Genomic DNA, 20,376 nt, shown 5'->3' on the forward strand with positions numbered 1-20,376 from the left:
CCTACTCTCAATTTTGATTTACCTATGCTTATGTCACACCAAACTGACTCAACACTGCACTGTCCAGCGATGTCAACTGGCTTCACTTCCTTGGATTTTATGTGTTTTTTAACTAATAGCATAACCCCTCCTCCCTTCCTATCCTGTCTATCCTTTCTGTAGACGTTGTACTCCCCAAATTCCAGTTCTGCATTCCTTATATCTGTGTGACACCACGTCTCTGATATCCCAACAATATCTGCCTTTGATGTTTTGAGTAATACTTCAAATTCATCAAATTTATTTACTAAACTCCTAGCATTAGTGTACACGCAAGTATACATGCACCTGTTTCTATTCTTAGCTACCCTAACACAACCCATGTGTTTTCTTGTACCGCAATGACTTCCAGCAGTCTCTGAAATATCCTGCATCTTGTTTTTCAGGCTTCTGCTCATTCCAATAGAAGCAGTGCAAGAATCTCTTTCACCTCTGCCCGTGGCTACTGTTAATCCATTAGTCTTTGTCTCCCCCCAAGCTAGCAGTTTTCCGACCCACCTAACACTGCCTCGATAGCATCAGCAAATATTCTTGCACCCTTTCTATTTAAGTGTATCCCATCCCTGTAGAAGCAATCTCTCCTGTTAACAAGTACAGTCCAGGCTGAAAAAAATTCTACCCCTTCAGCCTTGCACAATCTTTCCAGGGCCGAATTGATCGACAAGGCTCTCATCATATACTCCCTCCTATCGTGTCTGGGCAGAATTGCAGACACTTTCAAATTCAACCCTACTTCACGGCTTTTTTTCAACAGTGACCTGTACTTGTTAAGTAATTCCGCTGGTCTCCTACTCTTAATATCATTAGTGCCAACGTGTACAACTATATCACCTTTTGTGCCCTTAAAAGATGATATCTGCTCTACAACGTCATCAACCTTTGCCCCTGGCAGACATACCCTGGTCCTGTTCCACCTATCCTTTTTACAAAGCATGTTCCCCGTTTCCCTGACAATTGAGTCACCAACAACTACTAGTTCCTGTTGGACCAGCGCATTCTGCCTTGGGGGCTGCCTCTGTGTTGCAAGATGACCAAGTCCAAGCTCTGGTGTTGATGTGGGCAGCTGAGAGCTTGATGGGCCCCTCAATTTATTTCCTTCGAGGGCATCCACCCTGTCCTTCAAGGTCTCATATAGGCCCATAACAACGCCAAGTTGTCGCCTAATTTCCTTGCACTCCTTGCATCGTGCACACACAAAGACATCCCCCATGGCAGTATCATGTCCCGTACCCGATTGCTCCGCAAACATCAAGCAAACAGTGCATCTTAAAAGGCCGTGATTCAGGGGGCAACCGCCCCCCTCAGTTCTCCCCTGAGTCACAGCACTCCCATTAGCTTGAGCCTTTTGCTTTGCTGCTCTGGTCAGAGTCATGATTTCGATTTAAATGTCAATAAAATTACAATTTCAGAACAAAATTAAAACCTTAAACTTGTATCTTAACACAGTTATAACGCTATATTTATTTATGTGCATTCCCATTGAACATGGTGTACGATGTGTAAGAATGGCACTAGAGAAAGATGATACCCTAAGTATCAGGACTCTTCTTAATGTAGAAGATATTTGTGGTGCTGTAGAGCTTTGTCTGTCCAGCACCACTATGATATTTCAGGATGTTATGTATAAGCAGGTTCACGACGTGCCAATGGGTTCCCCCATAAGTGCCATTGTAGCAAATTTGGCTATGGAAGAATTGGAAACCAGGATTTTTGATGGGTTGGATCCCCCCATGTGCAAATAGAAAAGGTATGTCAATGACACGTTTATCATTATTCGGAAGGGAAGGTACTCAGTTTTCTCAATAGCTTCTCCCCGTTCATTCAGTTTACCTCAGAGGTAGAAGTGGATGGTACCCTCCTGTTCCTTGATGTATTGGTCTATAGAGAAGGACTTAAGTTAAAAACTATAGGGTCTATAGGAAGCCTATGTGCCGAGGCCAATACACTCATTATAGTTCGGCACAAACTAACCAACATAAGAATAGTGTCGCTAAAGCATTATTGGATAGGGTTGGGTCCCACTGCAGTACCCCCGGGGACAGAGAACAGGGAATTAGATTAGTCACAGCAGACCTAGAAATGCGGCTACCCCCAGAAGGTCATGGGCAGATACATTAGAGATGGGGAGTATCATAGAGAGCCTTTCACACCAGTTGCCACGGCTTACATTCCCTACTATCCGGGCCTTACCGAGCGTTTAGCACGACTATTACGGGATTGCCAGATAAGCTGTGTGCAGCTTCCGGGACAGAGGTTACACACAGTGGTGTCCCAGGTTAAGGACCCCATAACAAAAGATTGGAGTAGTGTATGAGATTATGGTGTTTTTTTTTTTGGTAGTTGTTGGTGCATAGGCTTCTGTGGTCATAATGCACCTCCCAAGGTTTTTGTAGTACTTTGATCCAAGCCTTATGTTGGTGAAACAAGGCGCCAGTTCAAGGACCGTCTGGGGGAACATATGATGCTATAAAGACCGCGGATTATGGGAAGTCTGCTGTGGCAGAACATTTTTGGGAGAAGCATCACCAGATCTCCCCAGACGAAGCTGTCATTGTCGACCATGTTCAGATTTTGGGACCGCAAATGGCTTGAGAGCTTACGAATTTGTTTATCCGAGAACAATACCATTAACAGAGACAGGGGAGTTTATATGCATCCCCTCCTTGAGGCTGTAGTACTCGGACGGGATGACCAATTCCCGAGCCATTTCCGGTTCTAGTACGCATGAGGGGAATACCGCCCATGCGCCTATGGAACTACGTGAGCCATGAATCTGCTACTATTTAAGGATGTGTCGCAATTAAAAATGTACTGTTGAGAAGGGAGGCGGATGCCTCTGAAAGCTTCGGTATCCGGTATTTTAAGTGTTTTAAAGTATTTTAACGTTTTATAATTCTTTTATCGCTCTTATTTCATTTTATTTGTATTATATATTGTAATGGTTTTAATTGTAAATATCGATGTTATGTACATTTATTTTGCAGTATTAAAGGTAAATTATTATTTTAATACAACACGGTTGGTGTATCAATATAATTGCTTGTGAATATGAATTCTCCCAACCGCATAGGCCTCTTTGAAGATATAGTTAGTACTTATGGCCATTCCGTATTGCAACGCATCCAAGAGTTTCAAAAGTATAGTATAGGAGAAGCCAAACAGAAACAGCACCTGAGATTTGCATATCGGTGCAAAGCGTATGGGCTTATACCATGTTGGTTTCGGGTTAAGGTACCATTTGAAGATGACTGATTGCTACAGGCTACTAAATGGTATCAGAAGAAGATATTGAATATTTGGATTTGAAAATTACGTGATGATTTGAGATATACCCGGAGACAAGAAGGTTGGTGCCTGGGATACATTAATAGTAGTGTAACTTCGGTACATTCAGCACTTATAACGAGGTTGGTTTTTGACAAAGCATCAAGAATATCAGATACCTATAGACTAAGGCAAATAAGGAAGTTTAGTAAATTACTAGAAGAATCTGCGGTTGAACGTAATAATAGTACCAGAAATTTTATACACAATTTGAGTGGTAAACAATTAACTAAAGAGCAGGAACAGGTATTGAATTTAGGGACTAAATTTGCTTTGATACCTCCCAAAACCACCTATTGCAGAAATAGCTATTGGTATCGAAAGAGCAATTAGTAAATTGCTGATGACTTTGGCCAATGAAATGCGTGTAAAAACTTCGGCGGTTTTGAGTCAGACTAAAACTGCGCCTTCTAACCTTAGTCTTAGTCAGAGAAAAGCCCTCGTAGAACTTAGACAGGATGATAAAATCTTAGTCTTACCTGCCGATAAAGGCAGATCAACTGTGATAATGGATAAAGAGGAATATTTCAAAAAAGCCTTAGATCTTCTACAGGATAGTTCCACATATAGAGTTACCCGGAGAAATCCACTAGTCGGCTTAGAACGACAGGTTAATAGGATGTTACAACTTTGGCTGAAAGCTGGAAAAATTATTAAGGAGGTGTTCTGGGCTTTACATGCAACACAATGTCAGCTACCCAGATTCTACGGTCTTCCGAAACCACATAAGGAGGGGGTCCCACTCAGACCGATCATATTTTTTATTGTAGTCCTACCCATGCTTTATCCAGATGTTTAGCCAAGTTGATTTACCCCATAGTTGGACGTTCCATCTTTACTATTAAGGACAGTAAGGACTTTGTGATATTTGTAAAGGAACAGAGTATAGAAGAGGGTGAGACTATGATATCTTTTGATGTAGTGTCTCTGTTTATGTGAATTCCCATTGAACATGGTGTACGATGTGTAAGAATGGCCCTAGAGAAAGATGATACCCTAAGTATCAGGACTCTCCTTAATGCAGAAGATATTTGTAGTGGTGTAGAACTTTGTCTGTCCAGCACCACTATGGTATTGCAGGACAACACCAGCTGTGCTATTTCAGATATGCTCTGACTCAGTTGTCTGGCCATTACAATTTGGCCTTTGTCAAACTTGCTTAAGTCCGCTGCCTTTCCCATCTGAAGAACAAGAGTAACACTGATTAACGGAGCTCAATAATCAGGTGTGTTTTGTAAACTGTCCTGACCCGCGCACGTGCCATAGTTCACCTATAGTTACTTCGATTTGCATAATGACTCGCTGGTCATAATGTTTTAGCTCATCGGTGCATATTATGCTTACTTTGTAACCTTTTACACTCTACTTGACTTCTTTTTTATTTCATTGTAATGTTTTAATGCTCAGGCAACAAACTAAAGGAGATGTATTGAAGCATGTAATTCTTTCTTTCTTTCTCCAGCAAAGGGTGAAGCAAAAGACCTCAAAAATACCAGATATTTGGATAAAATTTTTAAATGCATAAGAAGTACGTAATACAGAAATTATTAATTTTGTTTTTGCTTCGCCTCACTCAAATGCAATAAGTGAGCAAGTATTTAGCTTAATGTTTAATGCATGGAAAAAAAGGATAGAAATAAATTAGACCTAAAGAATGTTGAAGGAGAACTGTCAGTGAAAACTAATCACAATATGTCATCCAAAGAATTTTATGCATATGCACTAAAAAATGAAAAACCATTAAAGAAAACTTGCTGAAATGCTGGGTAAATATTTTCTTTTTGATAAAATAAAATCAGGTTTATTGAATATATATTGTAAACAATTATGTAAAACATTTGATGTTAATATTTATAAAAGTTTCCTTTAGTGTTTATAACTATTGCAATAAAATTTTCCAAATTAAACGAATTAAAGCACATGTTATAATTCGGTTAATTTTATTAACATTTGACTAATTTTGCATTCCATGAACTTGTAAAAATCAACAAAATATAGAAATAAATATTTGTTATAAAAATTGTTAATTTTTTTTTTTTTTTAAATATAATGTGAGTATCCCTACTTAGTAAGGATTTCGGATGCAGAGTTACTCTGCATAACTGATTAAGGTTTTCCTCTAATTCTTTGGGATCATGGCTTATGATGCCAATGTCATCTGCAAATCATAGTTGGTTTAGGTACTCTCCATTCACATTGACTCCTTTCTGCGACCTTGAATTCTTGAACACTAGACCACGGATTCTTGAACGTCAGTTGCTATTTCTTAGCTCCCATCTAGCTAACATTTCTAGATCTTCTTGCAATAGCATCATCTGATTACTGTTATTAATCACCCCGCCAATCTTCATGTCATCTGTAAACTTAAGCCATTCAGATATTAAGCCCTGTGTGCCCTCTTCGATATTATTAATTAAAAACAAACCTGATTATAACAACAATGGACCAAGCACTGAACCTTTACAAACTCTACTAATAACATATGTCCAAGACAAGCAGTGCACGTAACAACTCTGTTTCTCTCACTCAACAATCCTTCTATAGAGTAAAGTAACATTTCCCTTAATGTTCACTGCTCCGGTTTGTAAAGCAGCCTTTTATATGCAACAGTATCAAAAGTTTTCCAAAATCTAAGTATGTAATGTCAAAATAGTTTTTTTCATCCAGTTCCTTTGTTACCTCTGTCATAGGTGCCAATCAGATTGTTCTCTACATGGTTCTGTATTACTTGTATTAGTGGCAGATGATGCAAGAAAGCAAACTTATATAGCATTGCACGAGGGGGTGGGGTGGTTAACCCCTTCCCGTGTCACATATTGATGCCCGCCAATAGTTTGTCTAATTCCTCCTTTCATTTATTTAAGGTGTCCACTTCCATGTCAGATGGAAGTTTGTTCCAGCAATCAACCACCTGCTGGCTAAGGACAAAGTTCTGCACAACTTTTCTGCAACCTCAGTTTGACTTTATGCTTCCTCATGTGCATAGTCTGAGCAAGAAAAAGTATTCCATCAGCATTCAGCTTGATCAATCCCCTCAATCAGATAACTTCACAGGTGCCTAACCTCCAGATGATGCAGGTTGCAGAAGTGATGTCTTTCTTGGTAACAGTACCCTTTTATTTCCTTCACCAGTCTCGCTTCACTTCTCTGAACTTGTTCCAGGAGTTTTACGTCCTTCCTATATTAAAGCCTCCTGACCTGAATGTAGTACTCAAGATGCAGCCTGATTGTTGCCTTCTACGGTGGAATAATCACCTGCTAGTAAAATTCCTGTTTTTCCTTGACAAGGCCCCATTGAGCTGTCTGCGCTCTTCAAAGAACTTCATACATGACTGCACAATTCTCCCCCTTCCAGGTCTTTTTCATTTTCCATCATCTGTGTGTAGTGTAACACAGTTGGTACATTAATCTGGGATTCATCATCATCATCAGCCATTTTCAATCCACTATAGGATGAAGGTCTCTCCAGCAACTTTCCAGTTCCTTCTGTTTTGTGCAATGGCCATCCATATACTACCCACAAACTCATAAATTTCATGTATCCATCTCAATCTATCCATTTATACACTTCAATCAGATCACCTCGCAGGTGCCTAGTCTCCAGACACTGTAATTTGCAGATCTTAGTAAGAGCAACCACTTGTTCCCTTCCAATATTGTTTCCCCTTTCTGTACTCCTTTCAGCAGCTCTATATCCTTCCTAAAAATGAGGCCTCCAGATCTGTATACAGTCCTCAAAGTGTGGCCTGACCATTGCCTTATACAAAGGGATAATCAGCTCCTCATCTCTCTAACACAATTCCTGTATTTCATTGACAAGACCACATGAGTTGCTCTACCAGCCCATCTGGACTGCTGCTGTTAACTTCATACCTGAAGGTGGTAGATGACTTTCATCAACCGGTGAAATACCACCACTTTGCTTATTGGAGGCTTGAAGTGGTGAAACCCATGTTTAGTCTCTAGGGCAAAGTTTCTGGCATCCCCTTCCCTCCATACTTCTCCTTCAACCCATGCACGGTACTAAGTACTATAGGTTTTGATACCTTTCGTGTTTGGGGTTTTCATTAAAAAAAAAAAATCCCAAAATGAGAAATGAATATCCCAAATATAAGAACGAGTACCCTGAGATCAAATTTTTAATCTGGTCACCCTACATATAATACAAGGAAGTCACTGGCATTTTCTGCACCAGCCAAAAAATGAATAAATAAATAAACAATAAAAAAAAAAAAAAATATATATACAGTGAAACTTCTAACGGACACCTCTCTACAACGGACATTTTCAAATTCCCCAACTCACCTCTATTGGTTTTAATGTGTTTGCAGCTTCTGTCTAGCGGACATTCTCTGTAACGGATGCGGACAGGCAATCTGCACTGTTTCGTTTAGATTAGCACTTAATTTGATCTCCCCATAACGGACAGCGGGCGAGCTCATGGCCCTTTTTCTAGGAATGTTTCTTCCACGTATTGCCTCAATCGTGTGTTTATTTTCTATTTCCGATTCTCTGAATTTTATCAAGGCTTACGTTGTCGTTCTAAACCCTTTTTCAAGAATTTTAAGGCACGTGTAAAACTTCTGATGAATTTGGTGTGTGCAGGGGGGGGGGATATGGTCGGCCTTTCATCTTTTCAGTTTTGTTCAGTGTCGTGTGAAGTGCACAATGCCTTCTCGTAAACATTTAACTTTAAAAATGAGTCGAACTCATTAATGCGTATGATCGGCAAAAAAAAGTGTTCGCAATCTCGCTACAAAATTCAAAATCGGGAAGACGCAGGTAAGCGACATCCAAAAGAAAAAAAAAAATGAACTGCTCAAACAATTTTGGCAACACGGAAATGATCAGGTTCAAAAATCATTCCCGAAAACTGTTGGACTTCAAATTGACAATGAGTATGAGTGCTTCAAATTACATATGAGTGGTTTTGTCGTGAACGTGCTAAAAAAATTCCCATTAATGGGCCTATTATTAGGGAAAAGGGGAGTAAATGAGTTCAAAGCTTCTGTGGGATGGCTAGACAAGTTCAAAACTCGGCATAAAATTTATTGGAAAACCATAAGTGGTGAAGGTGGATCTGTTGATACTGGGGTTCTAACACAGTGGACCGTCAAATTGGAAGATTTATGTCGTGATTTTGAAGCTAAGGATATTTACAACTGTGACGAAACAGGGTTGTTTTTTAAAGCTCTTCCTGAAAAAACAATGAGTCTAAAAAACGAAAAGTGCCAGGGTGGAAAAATTTCTAAGGAACGATTGACTGTACTATTGTTTACAAATATGCTGGGAGACTTTGAACAACCTCTTGTTATAGGAAAACCACAAAATCCTCATTGATTCAAGTGCATAAAGTTGAATCTTTTGAATGTTGACTGGAAGTCTAATAAAAAAGCGTGGATGACACGAGATATCATGAGCGAATGGATAAGTCACTTTAACCAAAACATGATTCGTCGAAACATAAAAATTATTCTTTTCATGGATAATGCTGCATCTCACCCGTACATTGAATTGTCCAACATTCAAATCGTTTTTCTACCACCAAACACATCTGCAGAGTGTCAGCCCTTGGATCAAGGGATAATAAAAAAATTTAAACTTCACTACAGAAAACGTGTTTTAAGACATCTCATTGCAAACATGAACGATGTAACATGTGTGAGTGACCTTGCAAAGAAAATCAGCATCCTAGATGCGATTCAATGGATTTCCTCTTCAGTAAACGCAATTAGAAAACAAAACTGTTGTGAACTGCTTTGGAAAGTCTGGCTTCTCAAACGGAAAAATTGGAGTTGTGAACAGCAATGTGGAGCACCAAGAAGAACAAGAACTTCAACATCTATTGATAATGTACGATATTTCAGCTACAAGTGACCTTGGCTACAAAGATATAGATTCGAACCTCACTACAGAAGAAGATGCTGTAGATATCAACGACATTATCATCGATATTTTTTAAGAAGTTCCTCATGAGGATGAAGAAATGGAAGGAGGTCATTGTGTCGAAGAACATATTAACGACGAACCACCGATGAAAATAGAAGAAGCGCTCATACAAATCAATCGTTTAAAAATGTTTCTCGCCGATGAAGAAGATACTGAAGGACTTTCGATGGTTTCTTCACTCCAAACAAATGTTGAACACAAAATTATCAGCCAGAAGAAGGTGCAGAAGAAAATAAGTGATTACTGTATGTATTTTTCTTAAGATAAAGTTATAATATGCATAGCACAATTGTATGTATATTATTTACAAAAATATTGTGCAAAATCTGTATATAATTTAATTTAATTTTACATTAAACGTTTAACGATTTTTCTTTATCTCTTGTGTATGTAATTGTATATTATTTACAAAAATATTGTTCAAAATCTGTATATATTTTAATTTAATTTTACATTAAACGTTTAACGATTTTTCTTTCTTTCTTTTTTTTTTTCTCCCTCAGACTTCTTGTTAGAGGACACTTCTCTCTAATGGACACATTTTCGTTCCCCATGGCTGTCCGTTAAAGGGAAGTTTCACTGTATATATATATATATAACAACCATGTCTTTCCTTGCTCGCATAGGTAACATATTCCAGTAATTACTTGCTGGCAAAAAGAAAACTTTCTACAGTCCAGTCTAAACTCCCCTTACCTTAATTTGAATTTATGGCCCCTAGTACTGGAATCGTTTATAACAGAAAATTCCCCCACTTGACTACCCTTCTCAAAAGCCTTATAAAAGCCAATCATGTGCCCTCTACCCTCTGAAGTACCTTGTTGCCAGGCTCTGTAGCCCAAATTTTCAAAGTCTTTCCTCATATGGGTAATCCACCTTTGGACTTTTTCATGAAACTCATCCAAGTAGTTTTACAATTACCTTATACAGTGAGATTATGATCTTCTGATCTCTGCTACCAAAAATATTTATAAAAATCTCTTGCTGCTACTACAACTTGGAAAAATAGAATTTTAACTGTCCGTTCTTCAGAAAAGATAATTATCCCATGATAATTATCACCAAAAAATCCTTAGTTTATTCGAATTCTGTATCAGCAAACTGTAACAATTTCTGTTTCTTCATCAGAAAGGCTGTTATAGGTTGTTGGCATGACATCCAAATACTTCACTTCTAACACTGAGTATAAGATAAACTGATTTCTTAAATAGAGAAAAGCAACTGCCACCTGCTGTTAACTAACTATTAAATATAAACAGTTTAGTTTTCAGATTGTTTACATGAAGTATAAATAGATAGCAATACAATAATTACAAAATTTGTTTTATAGCACAGCAAGAAAATAAATTTTATAATTGGCTATTTAAGCTATCAAAGCTATTTAAGCTACAAAGGATGGAAGTCTGTTCCATCAACCAACTACCCGCTGGCTAAAGGCAAACTTCCACACATCCATCCTACATCTGTCTTTCCTCAATTTCAATTTATGCCCTCTCAAGTGATTATTCTGAGCAAGAGGAACAATCCCATCAGCATTCAGCATGCTCAAACCATTCAAGGCTTTATACACCTCAATCAGATCACCTCGCAGGTGCCTAGTCTCCAGACACTGTAATTTGCAAAACTTAAGCCTTTCTTCATAAGAGCAACCCTTTGTTTCATTCACTAATCTCATTGCCCTTCTCTGTACTTGTTCCAACAGCTCTAAATCCTTCTTAAAATGAGGCCTCCAGACCTGTATACAGTACTCAAGTTGTGGCCTGACCATTGCCTTATACAAAGGAATAATCACCTCCTTTTCGCTGCTAACAAAATTCCTGTATATCATTGACAAAACCCCCATGATCTGCTCTTGCAGCATGTCTGCATTGCTCAGAAAACTTCATATCTGACTGCACAATTACACCCAGGTCTTTTTCATTTTCTACCACCCTAAGTGTAGTACCACACAGTTTGCTGTTGTTGTTGTTATTTGGTTTTTAGGAGCATTAGCAACTAAGGCCATATTGCTCCGGGGATATGCGGTGGTCATTCCCTGACCTTTCCGCACCCTCCGTATTTGGTGGTCAGGGGCTCGAACCCCGGTCTAATCAAGAATCGTGTGCAACGCACTGCTGCTCCTGCCCACGGAGGCGCCACACAGTTTGCATGTTCCTCTGGGGTTACTTCTACCCATATGCAGTACTTTGCATTTGTCAATGTTAAAACTTCAGTTGCCACTTCAATGGGCTGAGAAGTGGCCAACTGAGTCTTTACATTGACAACTGCAAGTACTGCATTACTGGGTAGCAGTCAACCCCCAGAGGAACACCTGCAAACTTCGACTCTAAGCCTGATATACCTTCATCATTATCATTGATAAATATACAAAACAAACAAACTAACTGGTCTGTAATTACTCTCATGTCATCCTTCGATCCCCCTTTGTGAATTGGAGATACACTGGCATATCTCCAGTCCATGGGGACCTCCCCAGAGTCCAAGGATGCTCCCATAATTATGGTTAAGGGTTTGCTTAGTTCCTTTGCTGCCTCCTTAAATATAACTGGATAGATCCCATCCACCCCAGGTGCCTTTCTTATGTTTAACTTCAACAATTTCTCCTCCACTTTGCTTTCAGTTATTAAAAAATCGTTAAGCACCCTGCTACAATTTGATAACCTTCGGGCATTTTCCTTCTTTAATAACTCCTCGTGTGAATGTAGATGCAAAATACTCATTCAGTTTGTTTGCTATCTGAGCAGGATCATCAACAGTTGAACCATCGATATCAGGTGGACCAATCTGATTTATCCCCTTCCTTTTAGTTTATATAAGTAAAGAAATCCTTGCTGTTTTTCTTAGCACCCTTTGCCAAAGATTTCTCGTAATCTGCCTTCGCTTGCCTAATCTCCTTTGTGACTTGATTATTGACTAGCTTATATCTGCCATAGGCTTCTGTGTCACCTGATAATTTATATGCATCCCATGCTTTTTTCTTCTCTGCCACGAGTCTCATTAGTTCATTTGACAACCATTTAGGTCTAAACCTTGACCAATATTTCTTAATAGGTATGAAACGTCTAGTAGCTTCCATGATTAATTCCTTGAATGCTTCCCACTTGGTCCCACTGTACAGAATTTAAAAACTGTCTGAGACCACTGTAGTCATCTTTATGGAAGCAAAAACCCTTTCCTTTACCCTTGATGTAATTATATCTTTATGTAAATCCCACATCAGCACACTGTGATCACTGCCACCTAGTGGTTCCTTTATCTGCAAATTCTTAATATTAACATTGCAAAATGTTAAGGAAGTCTCGCTGTAACAGCATTCCCTGGTTCCAATGGTTAACAGTCCTGCCCACTCATCATCAGCAATTTTGACATAACATTTGTAATAGTTTATTATTTGAAAAATTAGAAATAATGGACTGATCTAACACAGAACCCTAAAAAATCCCATTCGTGTTTATCAATTATTATTTTTTCATTTATTGTATTAAGCAGTCGCTGCCAATATATACATGGTAACCCTGTCATGTATATATACAAAATCGTTCAGATAAAAGCCAGTTAAAGAAGATATTTTCTAATTAGAAATGTATTACCCAGATCAAAGAGTCCAAATAAGGTCTAAAGATGATACTACTTCTAGTATATAGTTACTATTAGAGCTCAAACAGCTATCATTAGGTTTAATTACTGTCACACAACAATGCTATTGTCTTCAACAGCATCTAGTCCTCTTGGAGCATTTTTCATTTATAACCACACTTTCTCCTACTGGTTAAATCATTCCTTTTTCCACTCCAGCAACTTAACCACTCCTCCCCAACCCCAATATACTTCTTCAACTTATGCACAAGTTGTTCTATGTGAGACTATCAAAAGCCTTTCTAAATTCAAAGTAAATCATCGGTTATTCCTAAGTGACTACATTAGAATACTTTACTAGATTGATCAGGCAAGATTTTGATTTTCCCTTAACAAAACCACGTTATCATTTTTATAATATTACTAATCAAGGCAGCCCTGCACTTCATCCTTCATCAGATTCCTCTCCCCACCAAAGTCTAACTTAGCCCTATATGAGTATTTTCCAACATCACACCCCACTGTTCTCCCCAAGACCTATCGAATGGGCACACCGCCTGGCTAAAATATTTAAGTGATTGTCATGGTATCGTATGATACTGCTCACTGCTCTCGATCAATATTAATTTGAACATGCTATGCAATTGAGGTCAATGCAACAGGAGCATATAATGTTAAACTATGCAATTAATTTTTGCTCTGGATCACTTAAGTCACATTTGTAAATAACAGAAAATTTTATAATATTGTGAAGCATTACACTTCCCCATCCGGCTACTTCATAATGCCACCTGGCTGGCAAAATTTTCGGGGGAGAGCACTGCACTCAGATCCCTTGCGTATTCAACATCTCCTCTTCCCCTTCTGCATACGGGAGAGATTTTTACATTTCAAATGTATTTTATCTGAGTCTAAGGATGCCTCTGCTCCTAAGAACAAACTAAAGGATGAATAATCTTCTCAACTGCTTTATCTCTGTATGTCTTTATCCCTGTGAGACTAGGCTAGGAGTTGGAAACCTTTTAATGAGCTGAATGCATTTATTATACAGACATAATTGTTATAGACATTTTGACTGTATATTAGTTTTACAATTATTTTAACTAGGCTTAGAATATTAATAACCGTAACATTTTGAGACAAAACAGAAAACAAAAAAAATATTTCCTACTGCAGAATGCTATCAGAAAATATGTAAAAGTAAATCCACTTTGATTTTGACTTTATTTTTTCAATAAAAAAAATAAACCAATATCATTCATGATACTTTGTTTTTTACATTACATTACATTACATGTTCATTTTGGTAATTCTAAAAACAAACTATTTTTATAAGAGAATACCTCTGAAACCATTGTAAGTATTTCATTATTTTCATTTAATACATTTTATGTAATTTTTAAATATAGGCAGTTCTCGCTTTATGAGTTTTTTTTTTCTTCAAAGTATCAAGTATCAACAAAATCGAAAATATGAACATTAATTGCAAAAACGAATTTTAAGCATTCATAGATACTGCCTTTCAAAACACGCGCGTAGCTATACAATACAGTGTACCCAGCCTTACGATTAATCTGTTCCAGAGACACCATCGTATCGTGAAAATATTGTAATGTGAACCCAATAACACATTGTTTTTGGTAATTTGTTCCACGACCTCGGAAGTTGAAATTTTCGCTATATAACTCCCCAAAAGGTCATTTTTATAGTGCATTGTATTAGTTACCAATTCAAATCACTAAAATGCATTACACTTTCATTGTTATCATAATATTATGTTTTGTTATAAGAATCAATTTTGAACGGCTTTGTGATATTTTTCTAAAGCACATTTCTGGAGGTCACAACCATAAAACAATAAAAACAATTTGCAATTTTCGGTTTATCAGGTTTTTCTGTTACTTGTACTGCAATGACTCCCAGCAGTCTCTGAAATACCCTGCATCTTGTTTTCCAGGCTGCTGCTCATTCCAATAGAAGCAGTGCAAGAATCACTTTCACCTCTGCCAGTGGCTACTGTTAGTTTATTAGTCCTTGTATCCTCCCAATTTAAATCTTTAAGTCCATTTATAATTACTGCAAGTAATTATAAATGGGTAGTAAACTCAATTTTATTGCATTTGTGAAAATACCGATAGCTGGAATTGTGTGGTTTTTTTGTGTTATTATGGTGAAATGCGTTTCCCCCTATACTGAAATCTTCAATCATATAAAAAACAAACAAATTTTCAGAATCTTCTCTTCATTCCTTTTTTTTTTTTCAGCTTCGTAAACTTGTTACTCTGCACAAATCATGCTAGTTGCAATTTGTGCGTTCGATTAAAAAATGCTTATGCATGCTATTGAAATTTATAAAGAAAAGAGAAGATCTTGGAAACAAACACCCCTTTTAAAGAATTACTGAAGACGACTCCTCCTTGTGCAACAAACCAATGACTACTGAGCCAATAATAAGTGATCAACAAGTTTGCATTTAGTCGATGATGAAGAATAAACATTCTTTAAAATTTGTAAGTCATAAATAATTTCTTTATTATTATAATTTGCTTGATTTTACAGGCTACATTTTAATTTCTTTGGATAAATCAATCATTGTTTAAACATAAACTAATTAGCTAACTAATTTCATTGTTGAGAACATAACTTCTATTTTTAACATTATCTCTATGGGATTTAATTCCTGTTTTACGAGTTTTCACTTTACAAGCATGCACTAGGAACGAATTAACTCGTAAAGTCGAGAACTACCTGTACATAAAAACAAAATATTAAGCTAAAAGCTCTACCTGTCACTGGAGGAGCTCTGTCAGTGAAAATACTGACACAGAATTTCCAAGATAAAGCCAATTTTTCCAAATAATTGTTCATTACATTAAGAACATCATAACCAGTTTTGTTTTTGGCAATTTCATGCAACAGAAAACTTAGCTTACTACCTTTTCCACACAAAACAAATGTAATAAAAGTCAGGAGCTGTACTTTACCACTGACATCAATAGACTTATCTATCTGTAATTCAAGAATTTTCTGATCAACAATATGGGAAAATATCTGTCGTTCAATATTGGATGAAAGTCCTTGAATGTATCTAATAATTATGTTATTAGAAATATGAATTACATTTTTTTGGCTTTGATCCCTAATTAATATTGACCATCAACTGAGCCGGCAAAATGAAAAACTCTTTGCACTACAAGACTTCTTTTGCTGAGGTGTTATATTCGAATAACACAACTGTTTAACTGAGCTCTGTCAGAAAGTGTTGCAAATTTTAAAATCTTTTGGACTGCTTTTTCTTCAAATCTATTTATGACCCTGTCAAAAACAAAAGCTGGGGAGGGGGGAACTATTTAGGGGAATGAATAATTTTATTTATGAATAATATTAAAGATGGCAAACATGTACATATTTTACATCATTATCACTCTAAAGGTAGCAGTTTGCTCAATACCACCCACATATTAACTTCATGCAATGTTCATAGTAAGTGGTGACCATGCCCATAGTCTTAATGAGGAAAAGGCACACTTTCCAACATACTGCAATACTGTCAATACATAAAACTGACAATACACCATTAACTGGAAAGAAAATAATAGTTATTAACAAAATATGATCATGCCACTGCATAAGAAACAATGAAATATGAGAATATACGCGCTAATTTTACAGTATGTTAAGTTTGTTTAAACTGGAGACCACTCCTGTGTCATAAAATTTTAAGAGGCATACTATTCTGGGGTTAATTAACAATTTTAGATAAGTTACCATTCTTTATTGAAAAATGTCATTGTAATTTAATGGGGCCATAGACTGACTAGAAAATTTTGAAGTTTCACAAAATGAGAATAACACACTTCAATGTCTATATTCTGTTATTTCCATTATTTTTATCATTCTCACAACTTAATTGTTTTTTTAATGTTTTATAAGTTATCAATATTGTTTTTTCTTTTATCAGTTAAAGTTATTATAAAAACCTTTAATTAGTATATTTTCTTTACTATAAAAATTACAATAAATACATACACACAAACAAAACCTACATGTTTATTTTGCAGTATGTGAACAAACTAAATAAAATAACTACATATATAATAGTCAGCTGGCATGCTGGGCAATGGCCACTAGTGCTGAAACATTAACTGTTTGTTTGCAAAAATATGCTGCTTTAGTTAATGCTTAATAGATACTATAGCCACACATATCCATATATATTTTGTCTGTAGATATAGGCTGGAATGCATGTATAGACTGAAAAACCTGGAATATAATGGAATAGTTTCATGTAGGAAACTGTTCCCACTGGTTAAGATTGACAAACTACACTCAATTGCAAAGGACTTTATAAATTCCTCTAGGTGCCAACAGGAATCAAACTCAAATCTCTCCAAATGAGCAACAGATAGTGGTGTATCATGCTGACCAAGCTACCAGGGAGGACAATAGATAGATTTTAACGATTTTGGAAATTTTCACAACACACTAAGGCCATGTTCACAACCCACTAAAGTGCTACAACACTGTCATTGGAAACTGCTGGATAATACATATTATGACCACATTGTGAAACACCTCTTTACTGTAACACTAGCTGAAGATTGAATGTTTTTATCAAAAACTTGCAATTCAATCTTGAAATTTAGTCACAGTTTCAAAACTGTCCTTCAGCTTTTACTGACAAACCAAAATTGCATATACATTCTTTTGGAGATTTTGATTTAATTCTTTTTATTTTTTTAAAAATATTTTAGGTGCTTAAGAAATGCATTCTTCATATTTAAACAAACTGAAGGCAAGTCAGATGCACTTCAGATACACTGTTAATGGTTACCTGTTGTGTATCTTGCTATTAATAAAATAAAAATAAAAATAAAAAGTACTGCAAATAAAATAGGTTTTATCATTATGTAATTTAAGATATTTATCATAATTACTTTAAATAATTTAACATATACAAAAGATAAATTTTGTAATTATTACACTGATAAATTTTCATAAAATGAACAAATAAATATACTGTATTTCACCATTTACTTAATAATGAAGCTTATTCTTTCATTGCTGAGTATTTTGGATGCTAGGAGGAAGAAAGAGAAAAAGCAAAATGTTTTGGTATATGCACACATGCAATTAGTTGCTGCAGTTTGTCACATACTTATTAAAAAAACAATTTGAAGTCCACATAGCTCAACTTTACAAACAAATGAAAATGCTCTGAAACATCTTTTAGAGTATTAATGGCATTTAACATACAAGGTATGTGAATCAGAATTGTCCAGAGCATTAAAATCATTTTCCTTTATTGACACAGTAATTCACTTCTTGCAATTTTTTATCCACTTCTTGAATACATGTACAGACCAATTTTTTACATGCTTTTCAATGTAGTAGTGGCTTTTTCACTGCTATCACATTTGTGTCCTCTTAGTTCACATTTTAAAGTCAGGACCACCCAAAAATTGCATAAGTTAGGATCTGGGCTATAAGCTCTATGTTTAAGTGATGTATTTCCAATGGTCACTAGTGCTCCTTGTGCCCCCATATACAGTCTAGAATTATCTTCAGTATAAAATATTTTTCTTCAATTCTGGCCTTTATCTCAGAATTACATATCTCATGTGAATGCAAATAACAACTGTTATTTGATGCCTTTGATAAAATGATGCCTTTAACATTAGAGAAATCCAAGATAACATTTCCTGCAGAAGAACAAAACAAAACAAAACCTCTTGAATGCTGATTCCCCATTAATTGCATTCAGTCCACAAGTTTGCTGGACAAGCTGTCACCTCCCAGCCACTTTTTCCAATGCGTCACACAAAATTCAGTCACGCTGCTTTGCCTTAATGCACGTACCACAGCAAAATATACCCAGCTTTCTAAGAAATTAGCACAGAGGTCAGCTCTATATTCTATAATAATTGTTTAATGGTGACTTCTATGCTACTCAGTACCCCTACTACTGCCACATGACAAACTGCTGGGCTTTGGCCACTCATAACTTTCCAAACCTTTTACTAGTTAAGAAAAAGAACACAAGAGTATGTCCTAATGGCTATAGTACTACTGACAAAGCACTACTCTCCTACTTAAGGCTTAAAAGGACTGAGTATGATCCTTAGACCATACCTCAGCCTTTCCAAGCCCCAGAAGGAAGGAGCAAGATGCAGCCCCTGATCATTATTATTAGTATTATTTTTTTTTATCTGTAAAAACCTTAATCTTCAAATAAATACAATCATATTTATCTATGCACTTTTGTGTTCTCTTCTAAATAAGTTTAAGGCTCAGCTGGACAGGTATTTTGAACGAACAGAGGGGTGAAGTGGATGTGGGTTTTTTTTTTTTTTTTTTTTGGCTGATGCTGCATAAGCTTGCTTTCTTGCATCAAATGCCTCTACTAATGCTAATGCTAATTATTATTGTCCTCCCCTTTGGATTTTAAAATGTGGAAACCCTGATTCATAGGAGCTGGGTGCAGATAATTTTAACATCATATATTTAGATGATTTAGATTATTAAAGTTGGTATACAGTACATGTATACCTACTTTAATAAATATTATCAATTTATTAATTGCCCAGAGAAGGTAATTGATTATGTTCATTAATCAGTGGCATTTGATTTACATGTTATATTTATTAAAAGTAGCAATTTCCAAATGGCATGCATTGTAATTTAAATATTCTTGCAGTCCTTGTTTGAAATTCTCTATTATTTGCTGCAATAGAGTTATTCTAATCTTCCCAGTAACTTCAGTAATTCCATTTTAGAGATCTTTGAAGGTATCAGATATTTTTTGTATATATTAGAAATTACTTATTGTTGGATTGTTATTTGGTTTTTTAGGAGCATTAGCAACTAAGGCCATATTGCTCCGGGAATATGCGGTGGTCATTCTCTTGACCTTTCCGCATCCTCCGTATTTGGTGGTGACGGGCTCGAACCCCGGACTAATCAAGAAGCGTGTGCTACGCACTGCTGCTCCTTCCCACCTGGCTACGGAGGCGCCGTTATTGTTGGAACAAACTTCCATCTGATGTTATGGAAGTAGGTAGTTTGAATAAATTTATGGAACAATTAGACAAATTATTGGAGGGAATGGATGGATGAGTGTCATAAGCTTGCATCTTTGCATCATTTGCCACTACAATTGCTAATTTCAGTGTGAGAACCTACATTAGACACTGCTATGAAAGAAGAAAGCATCAGTGTATATTGATCCTTGGTTAGGAAACTGACAAGTGCACGTGGAAGCTTGAAATGTAACAAATTATTCTAAGTCATGTGTGGCGTTTTAACAGTTCCTCATTGAAAACTGATTGGAATTAATATTTTTATTTAATTAATTTTTTTTTTTTGTCAGATGCACCAGAAATCCAATTATTTTCATCATTTAGCCATTCATTAATTATGCTAGCATAATTAATGAATATCCCATGGTATAAGGCAATGGTCAGGCCATATCTTGAGTATTTCATAGGT

General features: G+C 36.4%; 1 protein-coding gene across 1 annotated transcript in view; it reads right to left on the bottom strand.

The window, feature by feature from the left end:
* The window catches only part of LOC150079381 (uncharacterized), a 195,909-nt gene that overhangs the window by 24,746 nt on the left and 150,787 nt on the right, over nucleotides 1–20,376 (bottom strand). The window lies entirely within an intron of this gene.

Source organism: Mastigoproctus giganteus, chromosome 10 (assembly GCF_048544385.1).
Source record: "Mastigoproctus giganteus isolate SK-2022 chromosome 10, ASM4854438v1, whole genome shotgun sequence".
Lineage (NCBI taxonomy): Eukaryota > Metazoa > Arthropoda > Arachnida > Uropygi > Thelyphonidae > Mastigoproctus > Mastigoproctus giganteus.